At 37.2% G+C, this 19413-nt stretch overlaps 1 long non-coding RNA gene across 1 annotated transcript in view; it reads left to right on the forward strand.

Annotated features, from left to right (window-relative positions):
• LOC141508115 (uncharacterized) overlaps positions 1–19413 on the forward strand; it is an 83457-nt gene that overhangs the window by 2763 nt on the left and 61281 nt on the right. The gene's annotated exons all lie outside the window — the stretch shown is intronic.

Genomic DNA, 19413 nt, shown 5'->3' on the forward strand with positions numbered 1-19413 from the left:
ATCCTTTCCACCTCCCTTTTTTTTAGGTTTTTTTACAAGGCAAGTGGGGTTAGGTGACTTGCTCAAAGCCACACAACTAGGTAATTATTATTGTCTGAGGTCAGATTTTCATAAAAGATTTGTAATTTCATTTACAATCATTATTTTTATTATGCTGTGTTATGGAAATGCTTACTTTAAATGAATTTAAAAAAAATCCTATCCAATGCTCTTGATAGTACACCCCCCAACTAAGTCCTTTGTGGAAAGAGTCCTCCAATGAACAAAAATTCACTGAGTCCTCCTCCACCATACATAAGGTGACAGGTACCTTAAATGTAATCTTTTTTTTTTTGGATTTCTGAGTTCATTACTCTTTTGATTTTTATTATTTGATTTTTTTCCCTCTGCAACTATGGTTACATAGACTTATTTATGAACAAATGTTTCTTTATTTTATATTTATTTATTCTCTTTTTGTATATTTTTATACATTAATAAAATATTCTTGTTTAAGAGTAAACAGAATACCCCCTCCCCCCACAAAATATAGACTCACTTGAGCAATAAAGTAAAGGGGAGAGAAAAAATAAAAATAAATAATAGTAATAATTGTAGGTATGGTCAGGTGGCTCAATGGATGGAGCCCCAGCCCTGGAGCCAGTAGTACCTGAGCACATATCTGGCCCCACACACCCAACAATCACCCAGCCGTGTGTCATGCAAGCCAACCCAACCCCAATGCCCTGCAAAAACCAAAAAAAGGAAAAAAAAGACCCCAAATAAAATAAAATAGTAATAATAGTAGGGGTGGCTGGGTGGCAGACGGAGCATTGGCCCTTGAGTCAGGAGCACCTGGGTCCGATTCTGGCCTCAGACCCTGCTGTGTGGCTCTAGGCAGGCCACCCAACCCCATCTGCCCCCCCCCAAATAATAATAATAAAAAATGTGCTTCAGTCTTTGTTCCAATACCAACAACTCTGTCATGGGTGGATCACATTCTTTCTGGTAAGTCCATCGCAAAAATTACTTCCATATTTTTCCACCATTGCCATTGCTGATCGCAACTCCCTCCTTTCATATTTCTCCACTACCCTGTACTGTATTTTCTGTCTCATTTCATTCTGACTCTGCTGTAGGGTAGCTGAGTGGTGCAGCAGACAGATCCCTGGTCCTGGGGCCAAGAGGCCCCGAGTCCCCCTACCACCCCTTAGGCCCAGCATCCACCTGGCCCTATGGTCATCCAATCCCAGCCCCTTGCTAGAAGTAAAAAGGAAAATGTGTTATATCTGACCACTCTCCCCCCATGATCCATCCTCTCCTCCATCACTCACATCCCCCCTTCCCCCTGTCCCCACTTTTCTTCTTACTCTAGATGTCTATACCCCATTGAGTATATATGCTGTTTCCTCTCCTAGCCACCTCTGATGAGAGCAAAGATTCCCTCATTCCCCCTTGCCTTCCCCCCTTCCATATCATTGCAATAGCTCATTGTAATAAAGAAAAAACTTATTATATGAGATATCTTGGCCTAGTCCCCCTCTCCTTTTTCTTTCTCCCATTACATTTCCCTTTTTTTCTATTGACTCCATTTTTACACCATATTTTATCTTCAAATTTGGCTTTCTCCTGTGCTTCAACTATAAAAACTCCCTCTACTTGCTCTATTAACTGAGAAGGTTCATATGAGTATTATCAGTGTCATTTTTCTATGCAGGAATACATGCAGTTCATCATTAAGTCCCTCATATTTTCCCCCTCTCCTTCAATCTCCATGCTTCACCTGAGTCCTGTATTTGAAGATCAAACCTTCTGTTCAGCTCTGGCCATTCCAACAGGAATGGTTCATTGAAAGTCCATCTTTTTCCCTGGAAGAGGACATTCAGCCTTGCTGGGTAGTTGATTCTTGATTGCATTCTAAGCTCTTTTGCCTTCTGGTATATTATATTCCAAGCCCTATGAGCTTCCAATGTAGTTGCTGCTAAGTCCTGTGTGATCCTGACTGCAGCTCCATGATGTTTGAACTGTGTCCTTCTGGCTGCTTGTAATATTTTCTCTTTGATTTAGGAGTTCTGGAACTTGGCTATAATACTTCTAGGGGTTGGTTTTTTGGGATGTCTTTCTCAGGGGGGATGGGTGGATTCTCTCCATTTCTATTTTGCCCTCTGCTTCTAGAATATCAGGGCAATTTTCCTGTAGTAATTCTTTGAAAATGATGTCAAGGCCCTTTTCCTAATCATGACTTTCAGGTATTCCAATAATTTTTAAATTATTTTTCCTAAGTCTGTTTTCCATATCAGTTGTTTTTTCAATGAGATGTTTCACATTTTCTTCTAATTTTTCATTTTTTTGGTTTTGAAGTAATGAATCCTGCTTTTTCATAAATTCATCAATCTCCCTGAGTTCTATTCTTTGTCTGAAGGATTTGTTCTCCTCAGAGAGTTTTCTTATCTCTTTTTCCATCTGGCCAGTTTTGCTTTTTAAAGCATTCTTCTCCTCAATAACTTTTTGAACTGTTTTATCCATTTGACCTAATCTGGTTTATAGCATGCTATTTTCTTCAACATTTTTTTGGATTTCTTTGACTAGGCTGCTGACTTCATTTTCATGTTTTTTCCTGCATCTCTCTCCTTTCTTTTCCCAGTTTTTCTTCTAACTCCCTCATTTGATTTTCAGTCTTTTTTGAGCTCTGTTTTGAGCCTGAGCCCAATTTCTGTTTTTCTTGGAGTCTTTAGATGTAGGAGCTTGTGCTTCCTCATCTTCAGACTGAGTATTTTGATCCTTCTTGGGCTCATATGCAAAATATTTCTCAATGGTCTTCCTCTTGTTTCTCTGCTTGCTCATTTTCTCAGCCTGAGCCTGGTTTTGGGGTGATTCCTGAGCTTTTGGGACATTCCCACAAGGATCTCAGTGTGTGAGGCTCTGTCCTCCCTCCTGTTCTGTGAATGATCATATGTGCTCCCCTCTGCCATGGGACTGAGGTGGAGGGGGCCCCTGCTGTTCTATGGGGGGGGGCCTAGACTGCGATCAGGATCTGAATGTGGTCAGAGCCCCAGAGTCCTGTTCCAGGGGCAGAGGACAGAGCTCTGCAGTCTCTCTTTCTCTTCACTCCCCTCCCTAGGCTCAATGGGCTCATGCCCTGGGGGCTCCTGCTTATGGGCTCTGCCTGCTTCTATTCCTGGATCAGGGCTGCCAAAAGACCAAGTTGCTAGCTGTGTGCCCTGAGGGCTGGGCTTCATGTGCTCGCTCTGGCAGAGGTCCCCCACTCTTCCCCCACTTTGTTCCTGGTGCTCCCCGGGGGTGTAGCTCAGGAGACTGCCCTGCTGCTGTGAGCCATGGCTCCCAGTGCTCTGGGGCTGCCTCCAGGTAGCTGAAGTTTTTTCGCTGTGGCGGGCCACCCCTCTAGTGGGCCACTCCTCCAACACTGGGGAACAGAGTCTTTCTGCTCTTTTCCAGATTACCTTGAATAGGAGAACTGCCTCACTGAGTCCCTCTGTGGGCTCTGTCTCTTGAAAGTTTAGTTAGAGTCCTTAGTTTTGAAGTTTTATGAGAGAGATTCTAAGAGATGTTGCTCTCTTGTAGCCATCTTGGCTCTGCCCCCTGAGGTCAGATTTGAAATCAGGTACTCCTGACTCCAGGGCCCTCCACCTCCATTTTTAATAAAAACAGAATAACTGAATCTAGAATTGGAGAGGACCTCAGAGATTATCTAGTTTAGGTTTCTCATTTTGCAAATGAGGGAATAACAGCTTAAATGGAAACTTGGACATCTAGTCCAACTCTATAAATTAGGAAAAAGGATATGTGAGGAATATTTTCCCAAGGTCTCATAGAAAATTCAAAGTGGAGTCAAGGTTAGAATCTAATCCTTCCAAACCAGTCCAGTGCTCATTTACTATACTAGTCGTCATGAGAGTAAAACAAGGAAGGACACGGAACAAGTACCTCTCTAGCTTTAATATTCTAAGGGTTCATTTGAGAATTCAAGTATAGCTATGAATGCTTAAAAATGCATTTAAGACTTTCTGAACACTGTATATAAATGATATAAAAATTTTTATTTTTCTTTAGTTTTTATTTCTCTAATTGGAATAACAGGGTGAAAAATTTCTTCCCAAATACATCCTTCCTACCTCAGGTTCAACGTGGCAAAACTCATATTTCTTTTTTTGTTTGTTTGGTTTTTTTGCTAGGCAATGGGGTTAAATGACTTACCCAAGGCCACACAACTAGGTTAATTATTAAGCATCTGAGGTCTTATTTGAACTCAGGTCTTCCTGACTCCAGGGTCAGTGCTCCATCCACTACACCCCAAAACTCATAGCTGCCCCCCTAAAACTCATATTTCAACTAAAACTTTCTTTTAGTGGTTATGAAAAGGGAAATTGAATTAGGGATGTTAGGAAGAGAGAGAGTCTGCAAGGAAAAGTGAGTTCTATTTTGGACATATTATTGAGTGTAAAATACAAAAAAAAATCTATGAAAATATCAAATAGGAAGTTTATTATATCTCTTCCATTCTCTTTTCTTTTCTCCTCAAATACAACATAGACTCAAATCACTGAGTTTTGTTCTTTTATCTTTCATTACTTGCCCCCAATAATAGTAGCTTCTCTTGAATCCATGTCCTCACTTTATCTTTCAGCTAAAAGATAGCCTAAATCCAAACCACTGAGTTCTATTCTTTTTTATCTTTCATTATTAGACTTCAATAGAAGTAATACCTCTTATATCATTATACCCTCACTGTTATCTGTCTCTGCTCAAACATTTTCTCCAACACTTTCCTATCTTAGTCTAGTCCCTCATTTACTTAATTTACTTTATTGAACTTAGGATCATAGATTTTAGGGTTGAAAGGGACCTAGGAGGCTAATGAAGGGATAGTTCCAGATAATGGTTACAATGGCAAAGGATACAGGATAGAAAGTTAGGAAGAACAGAGTTCATGCCCCTTCTTTGACATAAACTGTGTAACCCTGGGTAAGTAACTTCAAGAAACTGTTATCACATCAGGCAACTTTCTAAGACTGATTTGCAAGGAAAGAATAGCTTTATTGGTATAAGGAAGCTTCTTATCAGGATCTCTTTATAGTAATGAAATCAGAAATATAGTTTAGGGGAGAAGATAATAAAAGCCTCATTCTCTTCTCCCTATTTTTTTAAACTAGCTTATCTTACTCTAATTTTTAGTACTCCTGACTTTTTTTTCAAGGTTGGTAACTAGATTTACAGGCACTCATCTTCTTGAGTTCAAATTTGACCTCAGACAATTTACTAGCTTTGTGTCTTGGTTATTTATTTAACCCTGTTTGCCTAAGTTTCTTTATTGGTACATGTTGGAGAAGTAAATAGCAAGCCACTCTAATATCTGTGCCAAGAAAACTCCAAATGGGGTCATGAAGAGTTGATGTTGATGTTTGTCCTTCATTCTCAAAGAAGACCAAGACATTAGGGAGTTGATGCCATGACAAGCACGTGAATTGGATATGAGTGAGGGTGCTAAGTCACCAGCTTCACCTTCTCCTCCAGAGTCATCTGGGTGCAGTGGCCAGATATGAATCAGGATGACTGGAGATGGCCTTGGATGTGAGGCAGTCAGGGTTAAGTGATGTTCATATGTCATTACTTGTTTAGTCATTCCTCAGTTGATGGGTATCCCTTCACTTTGGAAACTGGCATCGAAAAAAGAACTGCTATAAATATTTGTTACAGATGCATTTCTTTCCCTTTCCTTTGCTTTCTTTGGGGGGATGGACTTGTACCTCCTGTACAGGTGTTTCTAGGTCAGAGGGTATGCACAGCCTAATAGCTTTTTAGGCTTAGTTACAGATTATAGTTGGAGTGGTTTTGAGCTCCCCATACTGTGAATTAATGTACCTGTGTTCCTATAGCTCCTTCAGCAATTGTCATTTTCCTTTATTTGTCAGCTTAGTCAATCTTCGGTATGAGGCAGCACCTCATAGTTGTTTTAATTTATATTTCTCTAAATTTTAATGATTAAGAGCATGTTTCACATTACTATTGATAACTTGGATTTCTTCTTCTGACCATTTAGCAATTGAGTAATGACTTTTCTTATAAATTTGACTTAGTTTTCAATAGACCATAAATGTAAGAACTTTATCATAGAAATTTATTGCAAAGATTTTTTTTCCAATTTTCCTGACTTACTTCTACTTTTAAGATTCTCTTGTGCTTTTCTATTTTGGTCCCCTACAAATTATAAGATAAAATGGTCATTTTCCTCCAAATTTTCATCTCTTTCATTTGTTATATAGATATTAGCTTTCTTTCTTTATTCTTTTCAATAAGAAAATGGATTTGGGTGGACCCTTGCTTAGAGGGAGGGTAAAAGAGAAAGAACTGAATAATTGAAACTCTCATCTGTAGGGTACAAGAAAGAGAGTGTAAAAATCAAAGACATCAATTATTTTTTAGAAGTATCTCACATGCTCTAATTTATTTTTCTTTTAATTAAATTTATTTATTTTGAATTTTACAATTTTTCCCCAATCTCACTTCCCTTCCTCTACCCCCTCACAGAAGGCAGTCTGTTAGTCTTTAAATTGTTTCCATGGTATATATATTGATATAAGTTGAATATGATGAGAGAGAAATCATATCCTTAAGGGGAAAAAGTATAAGAGACAGCAAAATTACATAATAAGATAATTTTTTAAAAAAATTAAAAGTAATAGTCTTTGGTCTTTGTTTAAGCTCTACAATTCTTTCTCTGGATATAGATGGTATTCTCCATGGCAGATACCCCCAAATTGTGTCTGATTGTTGCACTGATGGAATGAGGAAGTCCATCAAGATTGATCATCACCCCCATGTTGCTGTTAGGGTGTAAGATGTTTTTCTGATTCTGCTCATCCCTCTCAGCATCAGTTCATGCAAATCCTTCCAGACTTCCCTGAATTCCCATCCCTTCTGGTTTCTAATAGAACAATAGTGTTCCATCACACACATATACCATAGTTTATTAAGTCATTCCCCAATTGATGGACATTCACTCAATTGAAAGACATCAATTATTAACTGAAGGGTAGGCCAGGTTTGTATTGAATTCAACAAAATGTTGAAATCTAAAAAATAAAACTGAGATGAGCAGAAAACTTGTTACAGAATCAGAAACTAAACCAGGAAAATTGATATAAGAAAAAGAGATGAAATATAACTAATATAACTGAAATAACTTAATACTCTAAATTCAGATCTTTTGATAATTGGTGCTCACTTTAAATCAGCTCACCCCACCTCCATTCCATTTATAACATGTGGGAGAATTGGGACAGAATTTTCTACTAAGTGTTCCCATTATATTGTGAAATTTTATACCTAATTTCCTCCAATTGAACAAGTGACTTCATGGGATGATTTGCTGGAAGACCTTTACCATTTCTGATCTTAGGGATTACATGCTTGTTTTTATGCCCCATCCTTGAGTATATACTCTAGCCAGTCCAATCAATCAATCAATCAACATTTATTAAGCGCCTGCTATGTCTCAGGTACTATGCTAAGTTCTGGGGAATATAAAAAAGAGGCATAAGATAGTTCCTGACATGTTTACAATTGAATAAGGGAGACAACATGCAAACAAATATAGATAAAACAATCTATTTATAGGATAAATAGGAAATACTTAACAGAGGGAGGGTGCTGGAAATAAGAGAAGTTGGGAAAAAATTTTAGTTGGATTCAAAAGAAGTCAGAGAGGTCATACTCACTGCTGGGGAGGAAGAGTATTCCAGTTATGAGGATAGCCCAAGAATGCCCAGAATTGAGATGAGTGTCTTGTTTGTGAAACAGTCAGAAGGCCAGTGACATTGGATTAGAAAATATGTGTTGGGAAATCAGAGGTGAGAGGAATGAATTAACAGAGTCTGAGTTACTGTAATAATCAGTTGTATCTTGGGAGAACAGATAATGAAGCATCCCTCCCCTTATTTTCCCCATCAGAATGTTGCAGATAGTGTTAGACTTCCTCATTGTATCTGTTGGTTGTGCTCAATTGTTCCAAAGGAGAATTCAAGACTGTAATATATAAACATATGAATGGCAACAATAAAGTTTTTTAAACACACACACACACACACACACACACACACACACACTCGCACATATATAAACAAACTGAAATCTCCTTAGGAATTTTTTTTTTTAGTGGCTGAATGAAGGATAGATTGTAGTGGGGAGAGATTAGGGGTAGCTAGATTCACTACAAAGCTAATGCAAATTAGTCTGCATTATAATGGTGGCAGTTTCAGAAAGGAGAGAGGGGATATAGTTCAGAGATGTTGCATAGGTGAACTCAGGATTTTTAAAGGAGAGGGGAGAACCGAATATATTTGTAGGCTGTAAGATGCGGACTAGTAGAGAGGGAGAGATTGAAAATAAGTGAAAGAGCTGGGATAGTAGAGGTATAGTGGATAATCTATTAGAGAAGATAGGATAGAATGAAATTACTTGAATAAATAGAGGTTAGACTTGGTGAGGAATAAGGGTACTTTATTATGTGAGACAGGGTGAAGAAGAAGAAAATGGAAGAAGGCACCTTAGTGATAAAGTTAAGGAAAAGGAGAGAAGAGGAGGGTCCATGGGGAATAGTTTTGATTTTTTTTATAGAATAGATCAGGTTTTCAGTTGAGAAAGTAAGGGGACAGGGACCCCTTAGAGGTTTGAAGAGGGATGATACTCTAGACTAATTATCTCTGTAAATAAGGAACACATATGAACAATATATTCTTGTCTATTCACAATTAGTGGCATTTGGTAATACTGAAGCTTTCACATAACTAAAATTCACACTAAAATTTAGAAGTGATTGCATTTAAAATCTTAGAGCATTCCCTGTGGTCCACAACTGGAATACTTTAGTAGACATGGTTACTAGTGCCTATTAAATCTCACTAGGAGGGACAAGCTCATTTAAACTCCTTAAATAGATACATTGTATACACATTGGGAGAGAGGACAAATAGGATTGAGTAAAGGTGTCCTGCTCTGTTGCTGAAGATTGACTCTAATAATATCTCCTGTAAAGGTTTGGTGATTGCAAGGACAGACCTGCCAAAATGATTGATCTGGCAGTTGTCCAAATTTAAATTTTGTCATGGCAGTGAACCTGTGTGTAGATTGCAATGCCTGAGAAGACAGGATGAAGTTGAACCTATTGAAAAATAATGTCCAGCAGATCTGTTGTTGATTAAATTGTTGAACAATGTGAAGGTACTCTAGATTCTTATAGTCAGCATGGATAATCATGAGATAACTCACATTTTTGAGGTGGTACTCTATTCTTAAAGTGGTTTTAATTTCTTTTTTTTTCAATTTTTAAAATATTTTAATTTAAAGTTTTGAATTCCAAATTCTATCCCTCCTTTTCCTCCCCCTTTCTGAAATAGTAAACTTTAAAATTTCCATATTAATCATTTTGTCCAAGACACAAATAAAAGAAAAAAAGTGAAAAATAGCATACTTCAGTATATATTCAATCAATATCAGTTCTTTCTCTGGAGGTAGATAGTATGCTTTAACATTAATTCTTTGGAATTGTCTTGGATCATTGTATAACATCAGTTCCTATAAGTTTTTGTAGATTTTTCTGAAGCCCTCCTTTTTTTGTCATTTCTTACAGCACAGTAACATTCCGTTACAATAATATGCCCCTGCTTATGTTGCTGTTAGGGTGTACAGTGTTCTTCTGATTCTGCTCATCTTGCTCAGCTTCAGTTCATGCAAATCTTTTTAGGCTTCTCTGAATTCCCATTCCTTCTGGTTTCTAATAGAACAATAATGTTCCATAACATACATATTTCACTTTTCATCCATTCCCCAATTGATAGATATCCCCTCAATTTCCAATTATTTGTTTTCACACACAGAGCTGCTATGGATATTTTCTGTACAAGTAATGTTTTTACCCTTTTTCATGATCTCTTCAGGGTATAGACCCAGTAGTGGTATTGCTGGATCAAAGGGTATGTACATTTTTTTTTATTGCCCTTTGGATGTAATTCCAACTTGTTCTCCAGAAAGGCTGGATGAGTTCACAGCTCCACCAATAAGGTATTAGTGTCCCAGATTTCCCATATCCCTTCTGAAATGAAATGGTGCACCAACCTTGAGTTCTTTGACCAGCAAAGACTTGTTCTCAGCTACAGTGAAAAGACAAAAGACAGGAGCCTCTTTTCCTAGGAACAAAAGACCACTTTACTGAGTATCCTTAACTTCTATATATCTTCCCAATGCCCTTGGACAGCACAAACATATCTCAAGACATAATCAATGGGAGTCAACCATACAAAAAGATCATAAAGTTGCTTGACCAAATTCTTGTCATACTTCCTTATCTATATAGTTTTGGTATAATCCTGTTACCTCAGGATGAGCTGCTTCCTGGGCAAACACAAAAGTAGGAGGATGAAGATGTCCCAAAATACCGAGATGCCAAGCCAGCAGTATTGCAAAACAACAGAAGGGCAAGAGGGTCTTGGAGACCTTTGTCCTTGTTATCTCACAGCTGTGTTCCTCAAGGATCACTAACATTTCCCCTTCTTTTGTTTTGCCAAATACATGACTTCATATGATCAAAGTAGGAATGTATAACAGAAATGGCAAATTGAGCAAGAAATGACAAGATAATCAAAACCATAATAGTGGCTCTGATAGTTGCTCTGATTGTGTACAGAGCATGCTGTCCCCAAGAAGGAAAGGATAAATGACTAAAATAATAATTTTTTAAGCAGTCTTATCAGCCAAAAGAACATTTTTAGAAGCATCATTAATTTGTTGAGCTAAGTCATATAAATCTTCAATTTGCATAGAAATATTACCATTATCTATAACCCATTTGAGGTGATTCTTAATCCTGTCCCATGAATGATGTGACTCATTATATTATAATTTCATCAGACAAAAAAAGAGGAATATCGATAAGCACATGCTAAACTACTTAGTATTCTATCATGTCTACTTTATCCCCCAAATTTTTGATAGTATCCCTTAGTGCTTTGGTAGTCTTATAAAATTCTTCATCTATAATTCATTGTTTTTTAAACCCCAAAGAGACATTCTTAGCTAATTCTTCAAAAAAAATTGAGCCTGTACTGTTTCATTTCTTACAGTACTTACAGACATTGCTAAGGAAATTGATGAAGCAATAAGAGATATTAATACAGATATTCCCAAGATAACACATGAAATACACCTTTTCTCTCTGATGGCTATAGGAGAGTGAGATATTCTTTCTTCTATTTCTGAAAATACTTGATCAGGACTACTTTGATACCAGCCCTGGGCTTTTACAGGTATCATAACATATCTTGGTCTAGTAACTATGAATATTGTTCCTTTGACTTTTCTACCTATACATTCTGATACAGTACAATTCATGCATGATACATTATAATAATTGTCAATCATAGTTATGTTCACTTGATATCCAGATATAAATGCATAGTTATCCCTCAAACAAGCCCTTCCCATCAGTACATCTGTTGAGGTAGTCCTGTTGGATGTATCCCTCCATGTGATCTTATTCCATCCTATAACCATAGCTATTTTCCATCCTTCCCCCAAAGTCTTTCCCTCCTTATTCAGGTATAATGGAGCAGGGAATCCATGATAAATTGTTCCATTAGGAAGTGAGTCATTGTGCCATGACACATAGTCCTAGAAGCAAGTAGCTTGCTGTGTACTACATTTAATCATGTGTGGATATAACTCTGGATGCAAGTATCTAGATCCTGTAGTACAAGGAGAATAGACTCTTTGTCCAGTGACATTATAAAATGTCCCATTGATCCCCAAAGGATCAAATTGTATCCTATAATTCATAAGGTTTGGTATTATTTGTGGAAATGGGATAGTGTCTGGGAAGTGTTTCTGTTAAGTGATAAGTCACTGGAACTACTGGGACACACCTATCATTGTTCTTGGAAAAACAAAGAGGGGGTTTCACTGAAAGTCCTGTAAAATTGAATTTAACAGGGGGGTTGATATAATTGCCAGAAACATTCCATTCAAATTGTGGCTGAATTATTTGAGACAAGTTACCAAATATGATAATTGGAGTTTTTTCTCCTTCCTCTATAATCCAGACCCACAATGGTTGTGGATAAAAGGCCCATCTTTTTACTTCTTCCTGTTGGGCCTCTGCACCAATATTTAATTGAGATAACAGCATCATGATCTTTAGTATGTTTTGTATGGTGGGTTTGTGTTTTCCTGTTCCCCTTATATGTGATTGTCCCCTCCATGTTTTGCATCTTTGTCTCTTCAAAGACAGTCTGTACATTCCTTTGAGGAATCCAGCATTCAGTTCCTTCATCTGTAGAAACACAAAGAAAACCTGGCCCTTTTGTTAGTACTTTGTTAGGCCCTTTCCAAATTCCATTGTGATTTTTCCACATAACCTATTCATCGTGCTTCGGTTGTGCAATTTGTCCCTTGGCACAATTCTTTGTTAAGGGAGAACAGTAATAATTTCATGGCTGGCGTAATATGGTCTTCATTAAAGGTTAGGTAATCGTATGTATAACATGCCATATCTATTCTTATCTTAGGTTTACTCCCAAACTCCCCTTTCTTTTGTTTTTGAAGAAAGGTCTTTAGGGTCCTATTGGCATGTTCCACTATAGCCTGACCATGGGGATTGTAAGGAATTCCTGTTATGTACATCACATGAAATTCCTCACAAAAGGACTTGAAAGACCAAGAAAGATAGGTTGGACTATTATCAGTCTTAATAGAAGCAGGGATACCATGAACAGAAAAACAGGATATTTAGTGACAAATGACATCCTTAACTGATTCCCCAGACAGTGGTGTGGCCATAATAAATGAAAAAAAGTTGTCCACCATTACATGAACATACTTCTGTCTGCCAAAAGAGGGTTCAACATCCATTTGCCATAATTCATTAGGGAAGGTACCCCTAGGGTTCCTAGGGATCAGGGACTGATCAGGAGGTTGAAAATGGACACATTGAACATACTGTTTTACAATTTGTCTGGCTTCTTCTTTGTAAATATGATATAAAAGTCTAAGGGACCGTGTAGAGAGTGAAACCATTCATGAGCTCCACAGGCCTCCCCCACTGCACCTACCAACAGTTTATCAGCCATATCGTTGCCTTCAATAAGGGGACCAGGCAACCCTGAGTGTGAACAAATATGCATGCGGAACATAGGATAAGATCCTGTCCTAATTGAAGACTGTAAATCATGAAACAATTGTAACATTACATTATCACTTTGTTTAATAAATACAGTTTCTATTTGAGCTATGATACCTGCCACATATTGACTGTCTACCATCAAATTGATGGGATTGGGGGGGGGTGGAATGGAAGTAGAAAAAATAGTAGCATAGAGTTCATTCTTTTGAGTAGAATCAAAAGGTGTTTCTATAGGTTTTAACAATTTCAATGCTGGGCAATAAATAGAGGCCCTATGTTTCTTTGTGGCATCAGTATAAACATTATAACCTTGCACAGGTTCCATTTTCACTATCTTTGATTCATCCTAAAGCCATATCTGAAATAATGATTTTATTAACAATGTATTCCCAGTACAAAATTTATTATTAACAACTATTTGCCAAAAAAGATCTTCCATAACAAATCCTTTTATAATATCTAATGAATATAGTGTGTAGGTGTTATTAGGTGTTTTTCCACTAATTTGTAATACTTGGGAATTACACTTATGTATGAGCTGCGCTACCATAGTTGCATGCATAATCAATGTTTTCCCTTAGTTTAAACCCTTATATAGCCATTCAACAATTCCTGTCCCTTGATGAATGACACCAGTAGGCATATAAGGAGTATCAAGTATAGTAATATCAAGTAGAATCTGTGGTCAATCCTTATGGTATAAGTGTTTTTCAGGGTTTCAGTGAACTAAGAAATGGCTTGAACAGTCTCAGGAGTCCCTTCTCTTGGTGAATGTAAAGCTAGATCACACTTTAACATTTCATATAAGGGTTTCAAGGTATCATAAGCAAATGGGTTTTTGGTCATATCCATTGTATTTCTCCTAGTAGTTTTTTAATGTATGTAATGTATTTTCCTTACTTATATCTAAATGTGGGGGTATAATATTTATTTGTGTAGGATTGATCAATTGTCCCAGATAATTAATGGGTGGATGTCTCTGGATTTTTTCAGGAGCTACCTTGAGGCCTTGACTTGCTAAAGCCTTTTCTAACTCCTGTAAAGCTGTCTCTAAACAATTAACATTATGATGAGATTCTAGTATATCATCCATATAATAGAGAATAATAATATCCTTAAAAATTTTTCAGATAGGCTGTAATATCTTGTCCACAAAATATTGACACATTGTAGGGCTATTCTTCATCCTTTGTGGCAATACCCACCACTGAAACCATTTCATGGGTGAATTTAAATTAACAGAGGGTATAGAGAAGGCAAATCTAATAGCATCCTCTGCATGTATGGGTATAGAGTAAAAACAATCTTTAATATCAATTACCCATAAAGGCCAATTTTCCGGGATCATGTTGGCACATAGGAGTCCAGGTGGTAAAGTTCCCATTGATTCCATAGAATTGTTTACAGCCCTGAGATCAGTAAGCATCCTCCATTTTCCTGATTTCTTTTTAATAGCAAAGATTGGAGAATTCCATGGGCTGGTACTTTCTTCAATATGCCCATTCTCAAATGATTCTTTAATAATTTGTTCTAGAGCCTGTATTTTTTCTGAACTAAGGGGCCACTGATCTATCTGAATGGGCTCATTTGACTTCCATTTTACCTTAGGGGGCATCAATTGTTCTTTTTGTTCCTTTTCTACAGTGGCCCCTATGAAAAATCCATGGAGACTGTGAGTCCCACTTGTGTGAGCAAGTCCCTTCCCCATAAAATCATGGGAAGTCCTTGTACCACATAAGGTCTAATTTTACCTTATTTATCTTCACTTCCGAATCTAAATAACAGTTTGATATCTGAGTGTCCTATAATCCACCTATACCCCAAAACTGATTATCTGTAGCCTCCAGAGGCCAGTTATGAAACCAAATTCTAATAGGAAAAATAATTTTATCAACACCAATGTCTAGCATCCCTTTAAAGTTTCTTTTTCCTACTTTTTTTTAGGTTTTTGCAAGGCAAATAGGCTTAAGCGGCTTGCCCAAGGCCACACAACTAGGTAATTATTAAGTGTCTGAGACCAGATTTGAACCCGGTACTCCTGATTCCAGGGCCGATGCTTTATCCACTATGCCACCTAGCTGCCCCTCTTTTTCTTACTTTTAGAGTAATCATTGGTCTTGAGGCTTGTATCCTTTCAGTAAACTTTCCTAACATGTGCGACTTACTTAGTAAGTAATACTCCTTGGGCCACTACCTGATTGTCATCAATTTCTATATGATTTTTGTAAGGGATTAAAAACCGAAATCTCGTTTCCTTTTAATATAGCTACTTGAATATGTATGCCAGTATAGTCTGTACTTGGAGCATTTATTACTAAATATTCATTATCTGTTCGAATTTCTTGTATGGGTAAAAGAACTGTAGTATTGGCCCTGATTAAATAATTCCCTCGGGAACAGAGATCAATTAAAATTGTTCCCTGTGAGAGGTTAACTCCTGATATTTCTGTCTTAATTCCTTTGTCTCTTGATTCACTTCTGTTTCTACCCCTAACATTCCCCATTTGTTTCCCTGGGCCAATGGGGTGCAGCCCGACATTGAGTTTAAATGGCATTCACTTGCCTGATGTCTTGGCTTTTTACATTTAGGACAGGGTGTGGTCGGGCTATTCCCTCCTCTTTTATCATGGCAGTCTTTCTTCATATGCCCAATCCTGCCACACTTGAAACATTTTTTGCTACTTTTATTAAAGTCCCTAGCCATAGCCTGAGCCATGAGTTCGGCTGCATATGCTGCAGAACCTATGCTATAACATCTTTGAATCATCTCTTTCAATGAGGCTTCCTGTCTGCTCCTTATTAAGCCTTTTTTACAATCCATTTTACAATTATTTATCAATTGTTTCAATAGAGTGTTTGTACCAGGGGTGTCCCCCATACTCTTAGCTACAGCATCCTGCATTCTGGCCACAAATTCAACAAAAGGTTCATCAGGTTTTTGTATGATAGTGGCAAAGGGTTTTTTACTTTCTCCAAATACAGGGATTCTACCCCAAGCCTCTATTGCACATTTCGCATGTCTTCCAAAGTATAGGTGATCTGCTGACCATCTGTACAATACTGTCCAGTTCCTGTCATTTGCTCAAAGTATGTGTTAACATTGATTGGATTACCTGGATTTAATGAAGCTGCTACATTCCTGCAATGTTCTGTAAATTCTGACATACAGGCTACTGCTTCACCAGGTGTTAGACAAGCCCTGATTAGTACCTTCCAATCATTTGGTGTAAGAACATAAGTTTCCAAATTTTTTAACTGCAAATGTACATAGGGTGATTTCACCCCATATTCTTTAACTGCCTTCTTTAACTCTTTTATTTGACTAATAGGAACCATATTACGTCTTCTGATTCTAACTTGTTGTCCAGTATTAGGATCCATTGAGTGTCTTCTAAGACAGGTATCATTATTCCCAATCTGTGAGGTTTTCTCCCTGTTGTAGTGCCTGAAATAACCCCTTTTTAAGAGGTGATAAGCTGAATTCCTTATTTTCTGAACCAGTTAATGAATTCTAGAACCCTTTTGGGCTATCTATGGGTTTGTTCATAATGCTCTTAACCGGTTTTTGACCTATTAAAAGCATAGTCAACTGACTGCATTTGACCTATTAAAAGCATACTCAACTGACTACATATCTCTGCTAATTATGTGACTTCTTTTTCTAATCTATCAATTGTTTCATTGTTAACCCTTTCTCTTTCATTTTTAAATAGACCCAAATCCAGATACAATAAGTTGTTAAGGACCAGAGAGCTGGGTGTCTCTTGACCAGACCTAGGAGCAGAAGTTTGTGTTTCTGTGTTAAACTTCCTAGGGCATTGTAAATGCCATTCATCTGCATAAACACATCTAACTAAATTATGCATAAAAATATTCCTTCAGTGACAGGTTCATGCTTATGAAGTTCAGTCATTTGTTCCCCTACTATGATCCAATCATTCATGTCACTGGGCATTCTTTCTAGCACCCAGGGGGATGCTTTATAAACTACTTCTAAATATTTCCTAATATCTCTGCTTTGTACTGTACAACCCTGTTTCTTTAAGGCTTTATATAATAATTTAATGTGCGTGTCTTTAGCCAAAACCCCTAATACTTGTCCCATGATAAGAATATTCTTACCTCACCAGTCCATACACAGGTTTGTAGCCAGAGACCTCCTGGATTCCTGTAGGCTGATCCGCCCTGTGGTTGAAATCCTTCCAGGATCTTCCCCTACCATGATGGGTGCCAAGTGAAATGAAACGGTGCACCAACCTTGAGTTCTTTGAGCAGCAAAGAACTTGTTCTCAGCTAGAGTGAAAGGATGAAAGACATGAGCCTCTTTTCATAGGAACAAAAGACCAAAAGACCACTTTTTGTTTTGGGTGAAGAGTGGAAGTGTTAAGTGGTTTGTATTAGTATTGAAGCCTAAGCAATGTTTTTCCCATAAAATAGAGTATTTTAGCTCATGAACATCTCTTCCTGGGGCTCAGTAAGAACCATTCTTAATATAACCCCTCAAGAATGAGGGAAAAAATGTTAAATCTTTTAGGGGTTTTATTGTAAATGCCAATCTGAATGTCCTCATCATGGACATTGGGAAGAAAGATAAAAAAATATTCCAGGAATTATAAATACTACTGAGTATCCTTCTTCAAGGTCAAAAAGAGCTAGTGGAATCCATAAACATTTGCCTAGTTCAAAAATGATGACATCTGGCAGGTAATGTGTTATGAGAGTTAAACAAGGAGGGAAAGAAACCCAGGTCCTTTTGGTTTCTTTTCTTAACCTGGTATCTATTAAGAAACAAAGAAGGATCAAAGAAAGTATAAGACCTAGGGTTGGTAGATATGGCAATGCTCATAACTGACAGCAGAGGAAAGATATAGCTGCTAAATTCTTTTTTTGTTTCTATTTTCTCTGCCAAGGAGAATAACTTTTATAATTGTAAAAGAACAAGAATGAATAACAAAGAATGGATAAGCAAGGACTTGCTAAGAAAGCATCTAACTCCCCAAATGAATTTAAAATGCCTCAAGATGAGCTACATCCTTGTGACAGTTGAACCACTGTGAAAGATTATGGAGAATTAGAAAGTATCACAAGATTGAAGAAGGCTAAATGCCATACAAATTTTCAAAAAAGGGATTATTAAAACAAATGGCTATTGGACATCTGAAAAAAGGAATTGATACAAACAAAAAACAGAGTCAGTATGACTTTAAGACCAGGTCATGGCATTTCTTCTTTTTTTAAAATTTTTTGATCATAATTGCTAAAATCAGTAGATGAAGGGAATTATGTGACATAGTTTATCTAGATTTTAGCTATGTTTTTATTCAAGAATCTCAGTGTTCCTATTGTTCTATTAGAAACCAGGAGGGATGGGATTTCAGGGAAACCTGGAGGGATTTGCATGAACTGATACTGAGTGAGATGAGCGGAACCAGAAAAACACTGTATACCCTAACAGCAACATGGGAGTGATGTTCAACCTTGAAGGACTTGCTCATTCCATCAGTGCAACGATTGGGAACAATTTTGGGCTGTCTGCAAAGGAGAGTACCATCTGTATCCAGATAAGGAGCTGTGGAGTTTAAACAAAGTGCAAGGACTACTCCCTTTAATTTATAAAAAAACAGATATCTTATTGTCTGATTTTGTTACCTCTGAGAATTCTCTTCTCTTTAAGGATATGATTTCTCTCTCATCACACCCAATCTGGATCAAGGTACAACATGGAAACAAAGTAAAGACTGACAGAGTGCTATCTGTGGGGGTGGGGTGGGGGGAGGGAAGCAAGATTGGGGGAAAATTGTAAAACTCAAATAATATCTTTAATAAAAATAAATAAAAAAAGTATCTCAGTGTTCTTGTTAAGAAAACAGAGAAATCGATTTGATGATGAAATTATATGGATTCAAAACTGATTGGAAGTTGACTCAAGGAATAATTGTTGATGGTTTGATATCAATTTTGAAAGAGGTCTTCAAAAGAGCAATGCAGGGATGTATGCTTAACATTTTTTTCATTGTCTGAAATAAAGGAATAAATGGCATATTCATTAGATATCTAACTGACACATAAAGGAGGGTTGCTAAAATTGTGTATGACAGTCAGATTCAGGAACCAAAAGGATCTTGTTAGTCGAGAGCATTGAACTGAATCTCTTAAAATGAAATTCAATAAAAATTGCCTGAAATTTTATAAGCATGATTTAATAACAGTTTGTATGAAAATCATCTGGGTTTGTGAACTTGAAG

The sequence above is a fragment of the Macrotis lagotis genome, chromosome 1, assembly GCF_037893015.1.
Source record: "Macrotis lagotis isolate mMagLag1 chromosome 1, bilby.v1.9.chrom.fasta, whole genome shotgun sequence".
In the NCBI taxonomy this organism is placed as follows: Eukaryota; Metazoa; Chordata; class Mammalia; order Peramelemorphia; family Peramelidae; genus Macrotis; species Macrotis lagotis.